This window comes from Hyperolius riggenbachi, chromosome 11 (assembly GCF_040937935.1).
Source record: "Hyperolius riggenbachi isolate aHypRig1 chromosome 11, aHypRig1.pri, whole genome shotgun sequence".
NCBI lineage: Eukaryota > Metazoa > Chordata > Amphibia > Anura > Hyperoliidae > Hyperolius > Hyperolius riggenbachi.
In genome coordinates, this window is record NC_090656.1 from 37,601,420 (window position 1) to 37,620,572 (window position 19,153).

General features: G+C 44.9%; 1 long non-coding RNA gene across 7 annotated transcripts in view; it reads left to right on the forward strand.

Annotated features, from left to right (window-relative positions):
- LOC137538597 (uncharacterized) overlaps nt 1–19,153 on the forward strand; it is an 887,672-nt gene that overhangs the window by 40,054 nt on the left and 828,465 nt on the right. For 6 of the 7 annotated variants that reach the window (XR_011024839.1, XR_011024841.1, XR_011024844.1 and 3 more), the window contains exon 3: nt 81–243. The exons of the other annotated variant lie outside the window; for it this stretch is intronic. This is a non-coding gene — a long non-coding RNA (uncharacterized lncRNA). The remainder of the gene's footprint in view (nt 1–80; nt 244–19,153) is intronic. 7 annotated transcript variants of the gene reach the window in all.

Consider the following 19,153-nt stretch of genomic DNA (forward strand, 5'->3'; position numbering starts at 1 on the left):
ACAATTAATGTCCAATTCTACATTTAACCCTTTAGGTACCGATGACTATAAATTATAAATCCATCTTGTCTCTTTTTTAGAGATCTCACGTAACTTGTTAGATCCCCTCCAGGCTGGAACAAGCTATTCCACACCACAAAAGAACATCCCTGCAGGGTTACGATGAGGGGTGGCTGAATGAGGTACAGCAGGAAGTGACAAATTGTGAAAGGGACAGTTTGGTGTATTCCACGAGGAGATGAGGTAAGTCCTTTTGTTTTTCTTTCAGACTTTTCTGCCCAATATAAACAAACAGAGAAGATTATATATAAACATTGGGATATCTTACAGGGGGATCATGTCTTGAGGGAAGTTTTGCCCCCCAATCCCTCGTTCATATATAGAAAAGCCTCTAACCTGAAGAATAAACTTCCCCCAAGTTGTGTGGCGCCTCCTAGGCAGCCAAAACTGGCAGGATGGCAATCGGAAGGTTTCTTTCCCTTCAAGGGATGCAAATGCTGTAGGGTAGCAAAAGGGGTTAAACGAACTGATATACGTTCCACTGTGAATGGGGAATCGTTTAAGATTCGGAATTCTATTACATGTTCCACTGCATACGTATTGTATGTAATCTGGTGTGAGTGCGGCCTACAGTATGTGGGCCGCACCACAAGGACTCTTAAGGAAAGAATTGGTCAACACATTAATAATATTAGAAAAGTGTAACGATCGGTGTAACACAGAGAGGATCTGATTACCGGTGATCTGCAGTATCACTGGGAATACAGATATATACCAGATTATTGATGATCTGCAGTATCACCGATAATCAGATATATTTGCTAACCTCTGGACACCTGAGCAGAGTAAGAGTGTTTGGTGCAACAGTAATTTAGAGGACTAAGCCTCAGGAAGAAGTACAGAGCAGTAAGGAGTACTGCACAATTTCCTTCTGAAGACCCGGACTCTCCCGGGGGAGGAGTCAGGCTGGGAGTAGGAAGGACAAGAATGAGAGTGACACCCAAGAGGGAGTGTCACTACCAGGACTGGGAACCGCCTCCAACAATAAGGTCGGTTCTCGAGGTCGGACAAGCCAGGTCGTTACCACACAGACAGACAAAGTACAGATTCAAGAGACAGATGCGGAGTCTAAATAAACAAGCAGGGTTCGGCAACAAGGAATCAGAAATATCGAGGTACAGAATCAGGAGGCAGATGCAGAGTCTAAGGGCGAGCCGGTTTTCGGCAACAGAGTATCAGAATAGCAAGGTACAGGATCAGAGATCAGAAGAATAGTCAGGCAAGCAGAAGGTCATAACAGATAATCACAATCAAAATAGCACTTTAGACTATCAATAGAATCTAGCTAAGTGTAGGATTACAGCTCCTGCTGGTCCCAGCACACTTTGGGATCTGACTCAGGTTTAAGTGCTACCACGTAGTGATCGCAACGCCAGACAACCAGCAACTGAACAGCCAGCAGTATATATACTAAAACACTCTCCGGCCGCTCCCTAAGTGCTGGACCAATGAGAAGAAGCAGAGTTGTCAGCTGACCAGTTTGGTCAGCTGACCCCTTTTCTGGCTGCCATATAGGTTCTGCCTCTCCGCGCGCACGTGCGTCATTCTGAACCTTGGTGGACTATCAGTCCCAGCCACACCAGTACTGTCTTGCAAAGTTTCTGCTGACCCATGCGCGCTAACCGCCGCGTCAGACGTGGCGGTTTCCCCGCATTCCGCCATGCCCCTCGAAACAGCCGCCTCACGCTGAGTAGAGGCGGCTGCTTTTCCGCGATTCCTCACAAAAAGGTTTTGAGTTGCATAGTGTATGACTGCATTTTAAAAAGAAATACAATTCTGACCCTGCAGGGATATTCTTTTGTGGTGTGGAATAGCTTGTTCCAGCCTGGAGGAACTCAAACAAGCTAACGTGAGATCTCTAAAAAAGAGATAAAATGGATTTATAATTTAGAATCATCAGTACCTAAAGGGTTAAATGTAGAATTGGACATTAATTGTTTTATAAATAATGCATAACTGGGGTGCAATGATAATGGATTACTGTCTGGGCGATAAAGTCTTTTTCATATGATAATCTGCCTGAGATGTTAATAATTTTAGAATTATGTAGTTAGGGATATGTACAATGGGCGGGGGGACATCGCATGGTGTATGGGGTTATAATGGTTAGCATAGGAGGGAGAATAATGTATTAGGGTAGGTCTTTGCAATGTAAGGGGATCACTCAGACAAAGGCCTGCTGAGGGTTCTGATCGTTTTTTTTTTAACATTTCATTTTTAAATGCTTGAAATGATGTTTTTTTTTAGTGACGGAAGGAGGAGGGGTTTTGTGTTCTTAAAGAGAACCAGAGATGAGGCACCCTCTTGTATTTTACCTTATAAATCAGTGGGAACATGACAGTAAACACCTAATCTGCTCTTTGTTTCATTGTTCTCTGTTTAATCTGACTGTTATCACCTCTGATAAGAATCCCCGACTGAGCATACAGTCTAGCTTTGCTACAGAAAGATTATAGCTGAGTCTGTCTTCTCCGGTGTCTTTTCAAGCCCAAGCCTGCCTACCTTGTGGCTCTGCTATAATGACTCAGCTATAATCATTCCCTGCAAAGCCAGACTGAATGCTCAGTCCGGGATTCTTATCACAGCGGATAAACAGACACTTTTAGCAGTGAGGATGAAACAGAGAGCATGGTAAGTGTTTTCTCTAATGTACTTACTGATATATATGGTAAAATACACAAGGGTGCTTCGTCTCTGGTTCCCTTTAATGGCCAGTCCTGTCTAAGCTGTCAGCCCCTGATGAGTCAGTGTTCTGACAAAATGCATAGGGCGGAGCTACAGTGCACATGACTGGTTGAGGAAGTGGGTAGCGAGGAGTGCACAGCGAGCGTGGACCTGAGGCGGCAAGTGCTGAGCGGTGACCGGGGGACCGAGAGCGGTTTGCTTATTGCCTGTTTATGCTGCTGGAATGTGAGTGTACCATTGTTTTAGAAACTTTTAATAGATTTACAGTCTACACTATATTGGTGCTTTCAGTTGAAGTGTCTTGGAGATCAAGCTTGTGAGCTGTGGAGCGGCCTAGTGGAATCGCATCCCCCATACGCTGTTAATCTTGCCTCCAGAGATTGAGGAGGTTTTAGGGGTGAGTTCGGGCACATTGGGGGAGTGTCCATGCACTGGTGAGCATTGAGGTGACAAAGAGTTGTGTTGACACCTGGTGAGGAGAGCGGAGACTCTCTTAACGCAGTTATACACTATAGTTCGCTTCTGTCTTTTTTTGCATGTGTAACGTAAAAGTCCTGGATTGAGGAGACATACCTAGGAAGACAGTGGATCACCTTTTGGACCCTGCTTAGAAAGCAATTGGTTATAAACTGCGAGACTGTCATTTTCTCTTTCCTCTGAGACTGTGTGCGCGTTTTTCTGAATTTTTTGTTTTTTTTTAGCTTACAATCTAGATGGGAAGGGGAGGAGACATTAGGGTAGGAGCCTGGCCTTGTGAGCTTACCATCTAGAGGAGAGTGGGGTGGAGTCATTAGGGAAGGAGAGACAAGGGTTAGTGGACAATAAAGTGACCGTCCAATGCTACATACAGCAAATTAAAGGTTAAGATGATGAATTGGTGAGTTTAAGAGACAGAAAACAATATATACAGCTGTCCTTTTACCTCTGATATGTTCTATTTGTACAATGCACAAGAACAAGGTTGCACAGAGGAAGTAAATACCAGAAGGTTACCATTCACATTACCCTTGCACAGATTTGCTAGGTATGGAACAATAGACCCATACCGGTTTTGGAATGAAATTAGAATCAGTACTTGTACATTGTACGGTACACTGTATGGCTTTTAGGATTGGTTCATATAAGGCATCATCCTAGGTAATGTTTTCTATGACAGAAGTTTGAGCCGTGTTATTTTTTTATGAACACACTGTGAAAACTTCATGTCTTGCTACAAGCAGGGGTCATTAAACTACGCTATGGGCCAGAAGAGAGAGGCTTTCCTTTCATGGCTTGTCAGCCGCCGGCGTCACTGGATCCCAGACTGACAGCTGAATAAAGCCGTTCTGATCTGCGGAGCGGAGCCGCATCGTAGGTAACTGGTGTTCACAAAGAGATATCAAGCTGTTACAGCGCATGGAAGTCCAATGCCAGAATATCAGCATTAACAATAATCTTTATTACTTGGGATTCCATCGTCACTAAATGACACAAAATATCGCCTGACAGGAATCAGTGCGGCATCAACTGCTAATATTTACCACCAAAACACCCCTTTCACACGCAATATATAAAACCTCCAAAAAACAAGAACAACCTACACTTTTATTTTTTTCCCCACTACTTTACGCACGCTCGTCTGCCTGCCATGAAGGAGGAGGAGCCACGGCTGAAGGAGGGGAGATGGGACCTTACACCAAGAGAGCCGCAAACACCACCGCTGGAGCTGGAGGGAGGTAAGTGATCTCCTATACTATACTGGGCAGCGCCAGTTTAAGACTTTTTGCCGCCTGAGGCAAACCTGTAAGGATGCCACCCCACCCCCCCCCCAACTCCGGTATAGTTAGTATAATTGCCCCTAGTGTAGTTAGCCTGGAGGGGGAGCAGACAGAGCAGGGCAGCAGCGGGGAGAGGGGTCAGACCCCCCTCTCCCTCAGCCCAAGTGCTTCCGAAGCCTACCAGAAGCGGAAGAGAGTAGACTACGACCCATGCGCTGTAGACTGCTAACAGGGCAGCCTGCGAGGGAACGTGGGGACTGTGAGGAGACCGGGAAGGCTCTATAGAACCCAGAGCCTTCCCTCATCTTAGGTGCATTTTTTTATTGTTATTTTCACTTCAGATTCTCTTTATCCCTTCTCCTACTAGTTCCAGGGACCGAAAGTGGCGGAACTTCAGAGTACTGTTGGCATGACTACTAAGTATAGTACAGTTGTACAGCAGTACAGTTTGAGCTGACAGTTAGCTATGAAAATTGTTATTTGGCTGCAAATTGAAAAATCATTTTTTAATAATAAATAGCTTTGCACAGTTCCCATCCATGATTATTAGAAGTTTATAAAAAAAAGTGGCATTTAGGGCCCATTCACACTAGAAGCGCTTTTCATAGCATTTTGCGATTGATTAGCATGTTTTTAAATCACTCCCATTCACTTTCATTAAAATTGAGGGGAAAATCGCCACGATTTTCGCATATGCGATTGCGAAATCACTGATTTTTACGCGATTTTTTACTACGAATTTAATGAAAGTGAATCGGAGCGTTTTTAAAAACCGCTAATTAATCACAAAACGCTCAGAAAAGTGCTTCTAGTGTGAATGGGCCCTTAAAGTACCACCTTCCTCTCCCTTTAGCGCCCTCATTATCTAAAAAAAAAAAAAGAAACGGAAGCACTGTACAGTTTACTGTGCAATGCTTCCAAGCACACGCCCTGGGAATCGCTGCACACAGCGATATGGCGTTTTTAAAGCACTTTCTAGTGAGTTCTAGGCCTTAGATATACAGTATATACTGTACATTAAGGTAGCCATACACCATTCAACCAAAACATATCTATCTTTTTCGATTTTCGAAAAATTGATTAAAATTTTCCAGAATTTTGAATCTTTTGTCTTCTCTATCAGCAGTGGTAAAAAAAATCAGATTTTTTTGTTTTTTTTGTTTAGAAAAAGATAGTGTATGGTAGATTGGGTTGCTTTTTCAAACAATACAATCAAACATGAAAACCAATTTTAACTACTTTAGCCTTTAGTCGTTTTTCACCTTATGCATCCGAGCAATTTTCACCTCCCATTCATTCGCTAATAACTTTATCACTAATTATCACAATGAATTGATCTATATGTTTTCCGCCACCAATTAGGCTTTCTTTGGGTGGTATATTTTGCTAAGAATTATTTTTTTCTAAATGAATTTTAACAGGAAAATTAAGAAAAAATTCATTATTTCTCAGTTTTCGGCCATTATAGTTTTAAAATAGTACATGCTACCATAATTAAAACCTATGTATTTTATTTGTCCATTTGTCCCGGTTATTACACCATTTAAATCACAATGTATGGTGCCAATATTTTATTTGGAAATAAAGGTGCATTTCTTTAGTTTTGCGTCCATCACTAATTACAAGCTTATAATTTAAAAAATATTAGTTGTATACCCTCTTCACATGCATATTAAAAAAAGTTCAGACCCTTAGGTAACTATTTATGTTTTTGGTTTTTTTTATAATTGTAATTTTTTTTTATTTTTTTTTAGTTAAAAATGTTATTTGGGTATTTTTTGGGTGTGGGAGGTAAACAGTTAATTTTAAATGTAATTTAATGTGTCTTTTTGTAATAAAAATTTATGTGCATGTAGTTTTACTATTTGGCCACAAGATGACCACAGTGAGATTTTCTTTTTGTCTTTCTATCCTGTGAGCGAGCACGCTCGCTCACAGGAACTACAAGAAGGACCTGATTTTTTTTTTTCAGAAAGACTCTGAAAAGAAGCTGTTGGTTTTCTACCGGGGACTTGTTGAACAATGTTCCCATTCATTGATCTCCGGGCTACACCGGGCGCGTATGCACGCGTGCGGGAGCGCGCAGCACCGCAGCAGCAGCCTTTTGGACGTGAAAGTCATGTCCAAAAGGCTAAAATGGTTAAAGATCTAAAGTAAGAAAAAAAAGAAGAAGAAACAATTGTATGGTGTATGTTGTATGGTTACCTTTAGTGGTTTTATTAGAATCAATTTTATTCGCAAAGCACGACAGGTATCGGACCCGGAATAGTTTGTGGTTCACACGGCATCAGTCATATTGCAAATAACAACATAGGTCAAAGTGCCGAGTAACAACAGTGAATAGCAAACAATGGACACACACATTTAAGGTACCCATAGACCTGACGATTATGGGCAGATTTGACAAAGAGACAAATTTATCTTTAATCAAATCTGATTAGAGATAAATTTCAGCATGAAATCTTAAGGGAATCGGCTGAGTCCGCACCGCTGCTGCCTCCAATGTATAATGTGCCCCGTGTGTGCATTATACATGACCTGTCCTGTAGCAGCCTCCGGGCGGTGTCCGTTATCCTCCGGGCGGCTCTCCGTACACGCCACTAGCACATAGCGTCTGACGTCAGACACTATGCGCCGACGTCAGACAATATGCACCAGTAGCGTGTACGGAGAGCCGCCCGGGGGATTACGGACAGCACATGGAGGCTGCTACAGGACAGGTAACATATAAATGCACACCGGGCACATTCATCTGAGGGAACACACAGACTGCTAGGGGATGGAAGAAGCCCCAGGGAAGTATGGATTAACATTTCCTTTTCAGCTTGCATATTCTTTAGGCTGGTTGCACACCTAATATTAGCGGTGCGATGCGGAGCAAGCACTGCAGAATTCAGCCTTCATGGTGCGGCAACAGAGTCATATGCATGGCACCGCCCTCGGCTAGTGACATACTCCCTGCTAGGCAGAAAAGTACATGACTGGGATTCCTGTAGGTCCGTGCATGTGCACTACGTCTAGATTGCAACTACCTGATGAGCGCTGTAAAACTGCGCCGGAGATTTGGGCACAGCCGGCACCACCATAGACTAATAGGAATTACGGCTATAGCAGCACACTGTGAGTAACTTTGGCGCTGTCAGAGGATGGAGCTGAAGTTACTTTTTAAAACACTGTAATTCGGCCGCCAGCAATAGCTGGAAGCCGAATTACATCTTTCCCCACCATCCACGTGGACCTGTAGGGGGGAATAGTAATTAACGCGGTGATTTTCATATGTATGCTTACCGGATCCGGCCAGCCCCACATATCAGGTAGCATGTTTTGTTTTTTTTAGAAATATTCCCTTTAAGCTACATAGACACATGCGATAATTGTCAGTTAAAGGGCCTGATTCACAAAGCGGTGCAAAGTGTTAGCACGCTGGTGAAAAGCCCTTTATCACGCCTAAACTCAGTTTAGGCATGATAAGAAGAAACTCGTACGAATTTTCCGCGCGCAAAACTTTAAGCCCTATGGGACTTTGCGTGCGCCTTTGCAAGCTCGGGACTTTGCGTGCGATAATCAGCACAAAGCGGTGCTAACTCAGCGGTGCAAAGGTTATCACGCCTAAAGTCTTTTAGGCGGGATAACTGAGTTATCACCGCTTTGTGAATCAGGCCCAAAATGATCGGTGACAACCGTTTCAGCTGACAATCGTTCTGTGTGTACGGTGGCCACTAACCGATTCTGCTCGGGTGTCTAGGGTCGTTAAGGATCTGTGTAACCGGATCCTTAACAACACTCGAGCAGGACCAATCAAATATTTTTTTCTGCTCTCCCCACCCGCAGGAATTCGCTCCAGTTATCATCCCTCTGCTGCCCGCCATAGCGACAGAATACATCTGTACATCATCGGTCCCCATAATTGTTGCCTGAGGGCACTGGTGTAACAATAGGGCCTGCAGCCCCTGCCCCCACGGGGGGCCCGGGCCCCCACCTGTGGCCCGCTCGGGGCCGTTTTGGGGGGCTGGAGGGGTCGCAGCATGAGGGGAAAGCCATGCTGCACTTCGGCGGGGAGGGGGGACGGTCCTCCCCCCTCCCTCACCTCTGGCTCTCCCCTCCAGCATCAATAGGATTGTGTGTGCAGCGGCGGGCAGATACATACCTTCCGTGCGCTCCAGCGTGGACGTTTCTCCCTCTAGTGTCGGACGCGACTTCCTGTTTATACAGGAAGTCACGTTAGAGGCACGTCAGAGGCTAGAGAGAGAGGAACATCCCCCCTCCCCGCCGAAGTACAGCATGGCTTTCCCCTCATGCTACGACCCCTCCAGCCCCCCAAAACGGCCCCGAGCAGTCCCCGGGGGGGGGGCTCAGAATTTCTGCAGGAGGGCCCGCTGGAACCTAGTTACGCTCCTGCCTGAGGGATGGTTTCCGGATCCTCATCAAGCAACAATTATTGCATGTGTGTACTTTATTTGCACCTGAGCTCTCAGATTATCAAACCTGAGTTTGAGGCACGTCAATGATGATGCTCAGCCTGTTTTATTGGGATGTTCTCTCTTTCATTACTTCTAGAATAGGTCATTCTTGTGGGAATCTGAGCTCAGGAGCCAAATCCAGACTAGACCTCCAGCTACTTCTCATAGACTCATCTAAGACTTGCAATATTCAGTGCATGTCGTGCGATCTCCATATTGCTGCCTATGAGGGATTGCATTGTGTCACTGTCTTGCTTTTGTCTCTTTTCTCTCTAGCAATGAATACAAAATCATATAGATTTCCGACATCTGATAACTCATAGCAAAGACAGAAGAGTTCTGTACATACGGAGTAACTGTCAGGCAATCGACCACAACAGGCAGGTGTAAGGCTCGGGTCACACTACCGGCGGATACACAACAGTGTGTTCACAGCACATTTTGAGCAGATACATCCAGTGTCAGCATCTGGCAAGTAATTCGCACTACTCACTGTTTTGCTTCCGGCCCGCCGCTGCCATTGTCGTAGGTGCCATTTAGGTCCTCCATACATACTGACTGCTGCTGGGCTCGGAAACAAGCACTAAGCGCAGAGCCCCGACACAAGTATAGGGCTACCAATGAACAGATCAGACTCCTGCTTCCCATAGTACCACTTACCTGGGGCCACTAGGTCCCTCGCCGCAGCTCTTCTGGCTCCGTTCTCCGAAGACCTCGGCGGCGAGGCGAGGGACCTGGTGACTGCCAGGGGCTGGAGGAAGCCCCGGGTAAGTAGTACAATGGGTAGCAGGAGTTGCTTGACTAATCCTTTGAGAAATTATTGATATTTGCCATGTAATTCATCCTTGCTGTTTTTTTGATCCACAATGAGCCTGCACAGGTCATCATCTGTACTGCTGGCACACATGGAAAGAAACAGCACAAACTGCATGTCTATAACCACACCTACTAACAATGTGACATGCTAAGAGTGTATATACAGTATATATATATATAACAGAGATACTGCTAGCCTGGCAGTTAGAAACAGACATTATTTCTCACAATGCATCAAACTTCACAGACAGAGCCCTAACATCACACTGTGGGAGGGATTTCACCACAATATCACAGGGCTGTGGAGTCGGTACAAAAATCCACCGACTCCGACTCCTCTGGTTAGGATTCTATCGATTCCGACTCCACTAATTTGCATATTAAAATGTTGATTGAAAGTATGTAACATGAAATGCATCTCTTAACTGCCAACACTTAGGAATTTTAAACTACAACTAAAGTGAGAGGGATATGAAGGCTGCCATATTTATTCCCTTTTAAACAATACCAGTTACCTGGCTAGCCGGCTGATCTTCTGCCTCTAATACTAGACTAAAACTAGTCCTTGGTAAGAGTACTTGTAGAAGACAGGAACACAGAACCTCTATCAGGCCCTAGGCAATGTGGGTACATGTAAGCGTGATGTGCAGGTACTCTGCAGGGGAATGAGGGGATTCTTCCTCTATTACTCATTCTTCATGCACAATCTGAATCAGATTTATGGGTAATAGACAACACCTCTGTGTTCAATGTGCACAACATTCTCAGTGGATTCCCTGCAGCTCTGTGGGGAGTGCATATGTAGAGTATAGTACTACTGTACACAGCAAAGTAAACCGGAGACAGATGAAATTAAAGTTTTATACATACATGGGGCTTCCTCCAGCCCCCTTCAGGCTCATCAGTCCCTCGCTGTCCTCCTCCGCCACCTGGATCTTCTGCTATGGGTCCAGGTACTCGAGCCAGTTGGGCATAGTGCGCATGCACACACTTTGCCGCTGGGAGCATACTACACCTGCACAGCACTATTACGCAGGTGCAGAATGTTCCTGGCTGTGGGAGCGGCATGTGGCCGGACTGCGCTGACTGGTTGAATTACCAGGACTCATAGCAGAAGATCCAGGTGGCGGAGGAGGACAGCGAGGGACTGAATGGCCTGAAGGGGTCTGGAGGAAGCCACAGGTATGTATAAAACTTTTCTTTTCATTCGCCCCAGGTACCCTTTAATTCGTAGTCACCAAACCAAATTTTAACAACATATCAAATTATTTGATTGCATGAGCAAAGAGAGTGCATACATTTGCATAAACCAGCATCAACGCAGAATTATTTTCATCTCATTGACCATCTTTTAGTGACATGGCTACACATCAGGCTTTATTCTTACAGCATATATGTTATTTAGATGTAATTTAGTATATATAAGAGATTCCTGTGTACACATCATATATACAGCCACAATCAGATATGTATATATGACTATAAAAATACGGGGGCTGCTTTATTGAAGCAGCACAAGTAACTATTTTCTGATTGGTTTATTTCATTTTGTGGGCTAAGCAGAGCTATTACTTTATATATAAATTATTTAGGATGACTATTGTCTGAAAAATAGAACATTGTATCATATTTTCTGTTTTAATTAGAGTTTAGGAGTAGGAGTCAGTGCATTTTCTCCCGACTCCGACTCCAGGTACCCAAAAATTGTTCCGACTCCAACTCCTCGACTCCGACTCCACAGCCCTACAATATCAGCCATACGGGCACCCATCATGATTTATTCCAGAAAAGGTAAAGGTTTCTTGCAGGAAAGGGGTTGAGGGCTACTGATTGGGATGAAGTTTAATCCTGGGTTAAAGTTACGCTTTAACCCTTTCTAGTCCTATGTAGGACTATATCTGACATTGGCATTTTCCAGCATAGGTCCAATGCCCCACATAGTCAGACATAGGAAAACCGGCTGCCACTAGGTGGCGCTGTTGCTGGATAAATTCCCCTTTAGATCAAAGTGTCTGTGCGGATCCTTGCCACATATGCCAGTACAGTAAAACCTTGGATTGAGAGTAACTTGGTTTAAGAGCGCTTTGCAATACAAGCAAATTTTTTAATAACATTTTGTCTGAATATACAAGCAACGTCTTGATATACAAGCAAAAAAAAGTATACGTGTGTCACCTCATCACAACTGAGCCGATAGTTATTTTCTCTTTGACACTGCAGGATTGTACTTAAAGAGAGTCTGAAGCCTTATAAATTACCGTATATACTCGCAAGCAAGCCGAATTTTTGACCCCCCAAAAGTGGGGCAAAAGTTGGGGGGTCGGCTTGCTTGCGAGTCTCGGTGGTCGTAGGCCGCAACCCTACCCCCCCCCCCCCCCCCCGTGCGGCCGCCGCTGCTGCTATTAGCTTACCCTGCGGCTGCCGGCTTCCAATAGTCCCCTCTCCATCTCCCGGGCATGTAAATAGATCGCAGCAGCTCGCCCCACGGCGGCTGCTGTGTGATGGCAGGATTGGAAGCTATAGGCAGAGCGGTTTCCATAGTAACGGCGATACACATCGCCGTTACAGGAAGCCGCTCTCCCTACAGCTTCCTGTCATCACACAGCAACCGCCGTGGAGCGAGCTGCTGTGAACTATTTACATGCCCGGGAGACGGAGAGGGGAATAGAGGAATCCGGCAGCCGCAGGGTAAGCTAATAGCAGCAGCGGCCGCATGGGGACGGGGGTTGCTTGAGGCGGGGGACACTATACTAGCTATGGGGGGCACTATACTAGCTATAATGGGGCACTATACTAGCTATGTGGGGCACTATACTAGCTATACTGGGCACTATACTAGCTATGGGGGGCACTAAACTAGCTATAATGGGGCACTATACTAGCTATACTGGGCAATATACTAGCTATGGGAGGCACTATACTAGCTATACTGGGCAATATACTAGCTATACTGAGCACTATACTAGCTATACTGGGCAATATACTAGCTATACTGGGGCACTATAATAGCTATACAGGGCACTATACTAGCTATACTGGGCAATATACTAGCTATACTGGGGCACTATACTAGCTATACTGGGGCACTATACTAGCTATACTGGGGCACTATACTAGCTATACTGAGCACTATACTAGCTATACTGGGCAATATACTAGCTATACTGGGGCACTATAATAGCTATACAGGGCACTATACTAGCTATACTGGGCAATATACTAGCTATACTGGGGCACTATACTAGCTATACTGGGCACTATACTAGCTATACTGGGGCACTATACTAGCTATACTGGGGCACTATACTAGCTATACTGGGGCACTATACTAGCTATACTGGGCACTATACTAGCTATACTGGGCACTATACTAGCTATACTGGGGCACTATACTGAGCACTATACTGGCTATACTGAGCACTATACTGGGCAATATACTAGCTATACTGGGCACTATATTAGCTATACTGGGCACTTCACTAGCTATACTGGGCACTACCTACCTGTACTGTTCACTATACTAACTATACTGGGACACACTGGGGGGGGGGTCACACGGCCAGCATTTCCTACCCCCGGCTTATATGAGGGTCAATCATTTTTTCCTGTTTTTTCAGGAAAAAGTTGGGGGTCGGCTTATATGCGGGTCAGCTTGCTTGCGAGTATATACGGTAGCTAATTTTCTTTAAGAATGCTCTTTAGCCTTAACAGCAAAGATGATTCTCTGCATCCCTGCTGCCGTACAAGGGCTTTATCCCCCCCCCCCCCAAATACCTGGGGCAATATTCTGAGACTTTCAAAGTTGTAGATTTTGCTGCATGGGGGGGCAGAGCTTTGGGCTGTAGTTCTGCCTCCAGTCCATTCAATCGCTGCTGATCGCCGCCTCTCTCTGTCTTCTTTCAATGAGAGGGGCAGGGAGAGGCAGAGATTGACTGGACTGGAGGCAGAGCTATAGTGATAAGCTCTGCCTCCTCCAGGAAGTAACGGGGGATTCTGCCCGGGGGATTTCGGGGGGGAGGGGGGGGGTTGTAAAGTCCTCATATGGCCGCGGGGATGCGGCAATTCATCTTAGCTCTTTCTGCTGAAGAGGATTCTGAAAGAAAAACAGGTAATTTATAAGGCTTCAGACTCTGTTTAATTATATTTAGTCTGAGTGCAGATACTGTGCAAAGTCACATTTCCATGCAATCCTCAAAAGTAACTGTCGTTGGATAAGTTCCTTGTTAAAGCCTGTTGCAAAAAAGATTCTGTTATAGTAACATTATTGTTTACATTTTTATTTTATACTATTGTTACTAACTTTTTTTGATTGTGGAACAAATCAACTGGGTTTCCATTAATTCCTATGGGAAAATTCACTTTGATATAAGAGTGCTTTGGATTGCAAGCGTGTTTCCTGAACGAATTATGCTCGCAAGCCAAGGTTCCACTGAGAAGCACATACTTGGACAGTGCTCCCTCAAGAAGCATACTCAACAAGCCCTTGCCAACGTTAGAGGGACACAGTGCTGGAACGGTGGAATGTGAGTTAGGGAAGCCTCTGGACTGAGGTAAGTATACATGTTTAGAATCAGCCTTCTCTTCAGCTATGCTTGAAAGTGAGTTTTCAATCATTCTCTACTGCATTGAGCAGCACAAAACATTTAGGCTGTAGACACACTATGAGCTCTTTCTGAGTGCCTTACTGACCATCAGAGCTTTCTGAGCTTAACTGCTGCAATTTTATGGCGATTTTAATGCAAGTCAGTGGGAGTGTTTTTTAAAAAATGCTCAGAAAAGCTCTAAGGGTCAGAAAAGCATTTATATGGCCAGTGCACACCAAAAAGCGCCAGCGTAAAAGCAAGCGCTCAGCGCTTTTTGGAGCGATTTTTGAAGGCGACTCTAGGCATGTGCCTAGCGATTTTACAAGCATGCATTGGAGAGTTTTTGTGTAGCATTTTTTATTTTTTGTTACAGTAGAGCTGTAACTGAACAGCTTTTGTAACAAAAACGCTTGGAAAATTGCTCTGATCTAGCGCTTTTCAAAGCGATTTTCAACGTTCCTATACTTAACATTGAGGCTAAATCGCCTCAGAAATCAGCAAAAATGCTGCAGGACCCGCGTTTGCGTTTGGTAAAAAAGCACACCGCTCTGGTGTGCTCTATCCCATTCAAATGCATTAGCCAAGCACTTTTTGAAGCGCAAGCGTTTTAAAAAGCGCTCAGAAGTGCTCTTGATGTACACCAGCCCAAAGTATCTCTACAGCCAGACTCTGTCTGAGCAGCATCTAGATTGCACTGCTCTCATAGCTAAAAGACGGTTTTATTGATTGCTCGCAGACAGAACCGTGCGTGGCCACACCATTACCGCCACGAAGACCTGACTTTCCTCGTCTGGCCATCCTATTCTGAATCTGACCCATTCACACCAGAGGTATTTAGTGACTCAATTAAATATGTTCTCTCCAAGGGACGTACTTCTCTACAGAAATCGGAAAAAACACCTAGTCTAATGTTGCAATGATTATGCAAATAATTAATCAGAATGCATTGACAAATGTGTCCTTTAAAAAAAAGAAAAGAAAAAAGAAGCATTAATGAGATTTTCCTAATTACAAATCCCCTGTAGCTGTATAGGCCTCTTTAACTGAAACGGGTAAATATGCCCGCAAGGCGGACTCTAAATCTGTCTGCGCCGCTTTTATTGCCTGTTGTCAAAACAGGACTGCAGATTGCGAGGTGTCCTTACCTAGACCCACCGTCTCATCGCCGGAAATTGTGCACTCGCAGCTATCACACCTCTGCAGTTGATTTTATGCTTGATAAATTTTATTACGTGGGATTAAATCACATTTATGATGTGACATGACGACCGTGGACTTAACATTGTGTTTACCGAGTTTCCTGAGCAACCGGCACTATTTCGCCCGTTCCTTTTTTTGTATTCATAGAGCAAAGAAAAAGGCAGCTGTTGCCCATAGCAACTAGAGAAGGTTAGAAAATGAGAACTGACCGTTGACTATTTTTAATTAATTAAATTGGATGGAAAGGATCAATCTCTACCAAATAGAAAATACTGGGGCTGATTCGCAAAGACGGGAGAACACTGGTGGACATGAGGTTTAGTTTAAAGAGAGTCTGAAGCCAAATAAATTACCTCTTTTTATTGCACAGATATGTTAAGCATTAAGATCAAAGCTGATTCGCCGCATCCCGCGGCAGAACAAGAAATGTATCCCCCCAAAATCATGGGGCAAAATTCCAGTACTTTCCAGGTCATGGATTTTGCTGCCCCGGGGGAGGCAGAGCTTTGCGCTGTAGCTCTGCCTCCAGTCCAGTCAGTCTCCGATGATCTCCAACTCTCCCCGTCCCTCTCATTGAAAGAAGACTGAGAGGGGCGGGGAGAGGCGGAGATTGACTGGACTGGAGGCAGAGCTACAGCGCAAAGCTCTGCCTCTACCAGGAAGCGGTATGAGAAATTTCCCCCAGGGATTTCGGGGGATAATACCTGGCGAGAATCAGCTTTGATCTCAATGCTTAACATAACTGCAATAAAAAGAGGTAATTTATTTGGCTTCAGACTCTCTTTAACCTCCTTAGCGGTAATCCCGAGTCAGGCTCAGGACGAAAAGCCCCACAGGAAACCTGAGCCTAAGCTCAGGTTCCAAAACACATACTTACCTGAGAAGAAGGAAGCCTCTTGATCTTCCGCTTCCCCCAGCATCCTCTGGTCCTCCACCGCTGCCAGGGACCCTCCTGCACATCAAGGCCACGCTCCAATCAGATTATCAACAAGCCCTCATCAGAATACTTTGTAAGCTCTGAGAGTGGCAACAGGGGTCCAGAGGCCACTGTGGGAAGCCTCATTAGCATCCAGAGGCTTCCCTCGCTGAACTGCCCGGGGTGGCGTCATACTTCAGACCTCAGAACAGTGGTGACCTACAGACAGTGAAGAGACAGGAGAGTGGTGCCGCTAGTAACGGTGAGTATACAGAGAGTAAGCAGTGATGTCACTTCCTGTATATGCGCCGCTACTAGGGGCTCTCCTATCTGTTCACTGCAGGTTACCGCTGATCTGAGGTCTGAAGTATGCTGTCACGCCAAGCAGTGTAGCAAGGGGGATCCAGTCTCTGTGGAGGTGGGGGCCACCTTAGGCAGGTGAACTAGCGTCGGTCAGTGGGTGGAGGAAAGGGGTACTTATATGGGGGGGCAGCCTGGCTACCTATACTGGGGGCACTTACACTGTGTCCCAAATTATTATGCATATTATATTTTTCTCTGATTTTCCTAAATACTGGATGCAAGTGGCTTTCAGCAAACTGTTTAAGTCATCAACCATTAGAGTATGATTCAAGGGGGTTGATTCATTAAAGGAGTTATCAGGGAAAATTGAATGAAATAAGTGCTACTTACCGGGGGCTTCCTCCAGCCCCAAGCTCCAAGTATGTCCCTCGCTGCAGCTCTCCCCGCAGCCGTTCGCCGCAGCTCGCTCCCGGTCCCTGGCGATGACGCCAGGCCGACCTCCAGGTCGGCCTGTACTGCGCCTGCGCGAGTGGCGCTGTCAATCACTGCCACATGGGCCGGAGCAGACTGCGCAGGGGAACTCGTTTATGTACCTACATTTATGTACAAGCTGCATACGTCATTAGGGTTTACCCCCTAAAATAAAGTCAAATATAAGGATGACCACTCAATGAAGGGAGCCTCAATATGATTAAATGTTCTTAAAGGGAACCACAATATCCAAATGCTGCCATCTGCAGACATAGCAAGAGGCCACTAAATATGACAATAGAGGAGAGGAAATGTCTACTAAGCATATAATGGACAATCTGAGGCCCCATACGTGTGCGGGAGTTGACAAAATCCGCCAATCATGAAAGTCCAACCCTTACTGCGATGCCGAATCAGACCTGGGAATAAGTAAAAAAGAAAGAAAGTGAAAAAAAACAAAAACAATCTATCTGTAGCAATCAATTACAGTAACATAGACATATAGTCAATTATTGAGGTCTATACTACAAATTCATCCCTTTTGGACTCATGGTCTGTAAAAATCTAATCCAATATGCTTCTCAATGAAGTAGCAAAGTTTCTCTATCACCTCCTCTCCTAAGGGGGGCAATGATGTCCAAGACACAAAATCTTAACTGGTTGGCAGTATGTCCCATCTCTATGAAATGCTGAGTGACAGGGGAATCTATTTCTGTCTTTCTTAGACCCTTGCAAATAGCTACCGTGATTTTAGACCTGTGTTCACCTATACGCTTCTTCACTGGTCGTGTTATTTCCCCCACGTACATCTTACCACATGGACAGTTTAGGCCATATACCACATGAGCTGTATCACAAGTGGCAAAATGCTTGAATTTAATAGGGAAACCCTTCATGGGGTGGTTAATACTCCTCCCCTTTAATACCAATTGGCAACATGTACAATGTAAACAGGGAAAGGTGCCATTCTGTCTAGGGGCCAGCTGTCTTTGGGGATTTCTCCCAGTAGAGCCAATATCGGATCTAATGAGATGATCCTTAATAGACTGTGCTCTTTTGTAAGCCATCATAGGAATGGATTTAAAAGATGGAATATCTGCACTAATGGATCTCAAAATGGGCCAGTGTCTTCTGATCATAGATGCAACTCGAGATGATAACGTATTGTGGGATGTTGCCAAAATCATCCGGTCCTTATTTTTGTCAGTGCTTCTCTAAGAGTCCAACAGCTCACACCTGTCGCACTCCATGACTTGTTTTTTGGTCCGTTCATACTTGGATGCCATGCCTGACATGCGTCTTTCACTCTGTTGTTCACTACTTACAATGCGACAGACTCGCATAAATTGAGATTTAGGGAGTGACTCTCTTAGGGGCTTGGGGTGGAAGCTGTTAAAGTTGAGGAGCGTATTACGATCTGTCATTTTGGTGTAAAAATCAAAAGACAATAGACGGCCTTTCTTCTGTACGTCCACATCAAGGAATGCAATCATATTACTCTGGATGTTGAACGTAAATTTTAATGAGGTTGAGGCAATTTGCAATTGTTCATAAAAAAGGCCAAAGGAGGACTCAGGGCCAGACCACACCAAGAAGATGTTGTCGCTATAACGACGCCATACGTAGGCAAACTGCTTGAATAAAGCAATGTGGTAAACCCTGTCCTCCTCGAACCTGTCAATTAACAAATTTGCATATACCGGAGCCACATTTGAGCCCACTGAGGATCCCCTCAACTGCAAGTATAATGTGTCCGGGAAAAGAAAAAAAAAATTCCTCTCCAAAACCAACTCTAGTAGGGACATAATAAACTCGGTCTGCACACCGGACACCGCCTCATCATTAAGCAGTGACTGGCGGACAGCCTCTTTGCCCTCTGTGTGTGAAATACACGTATATAGT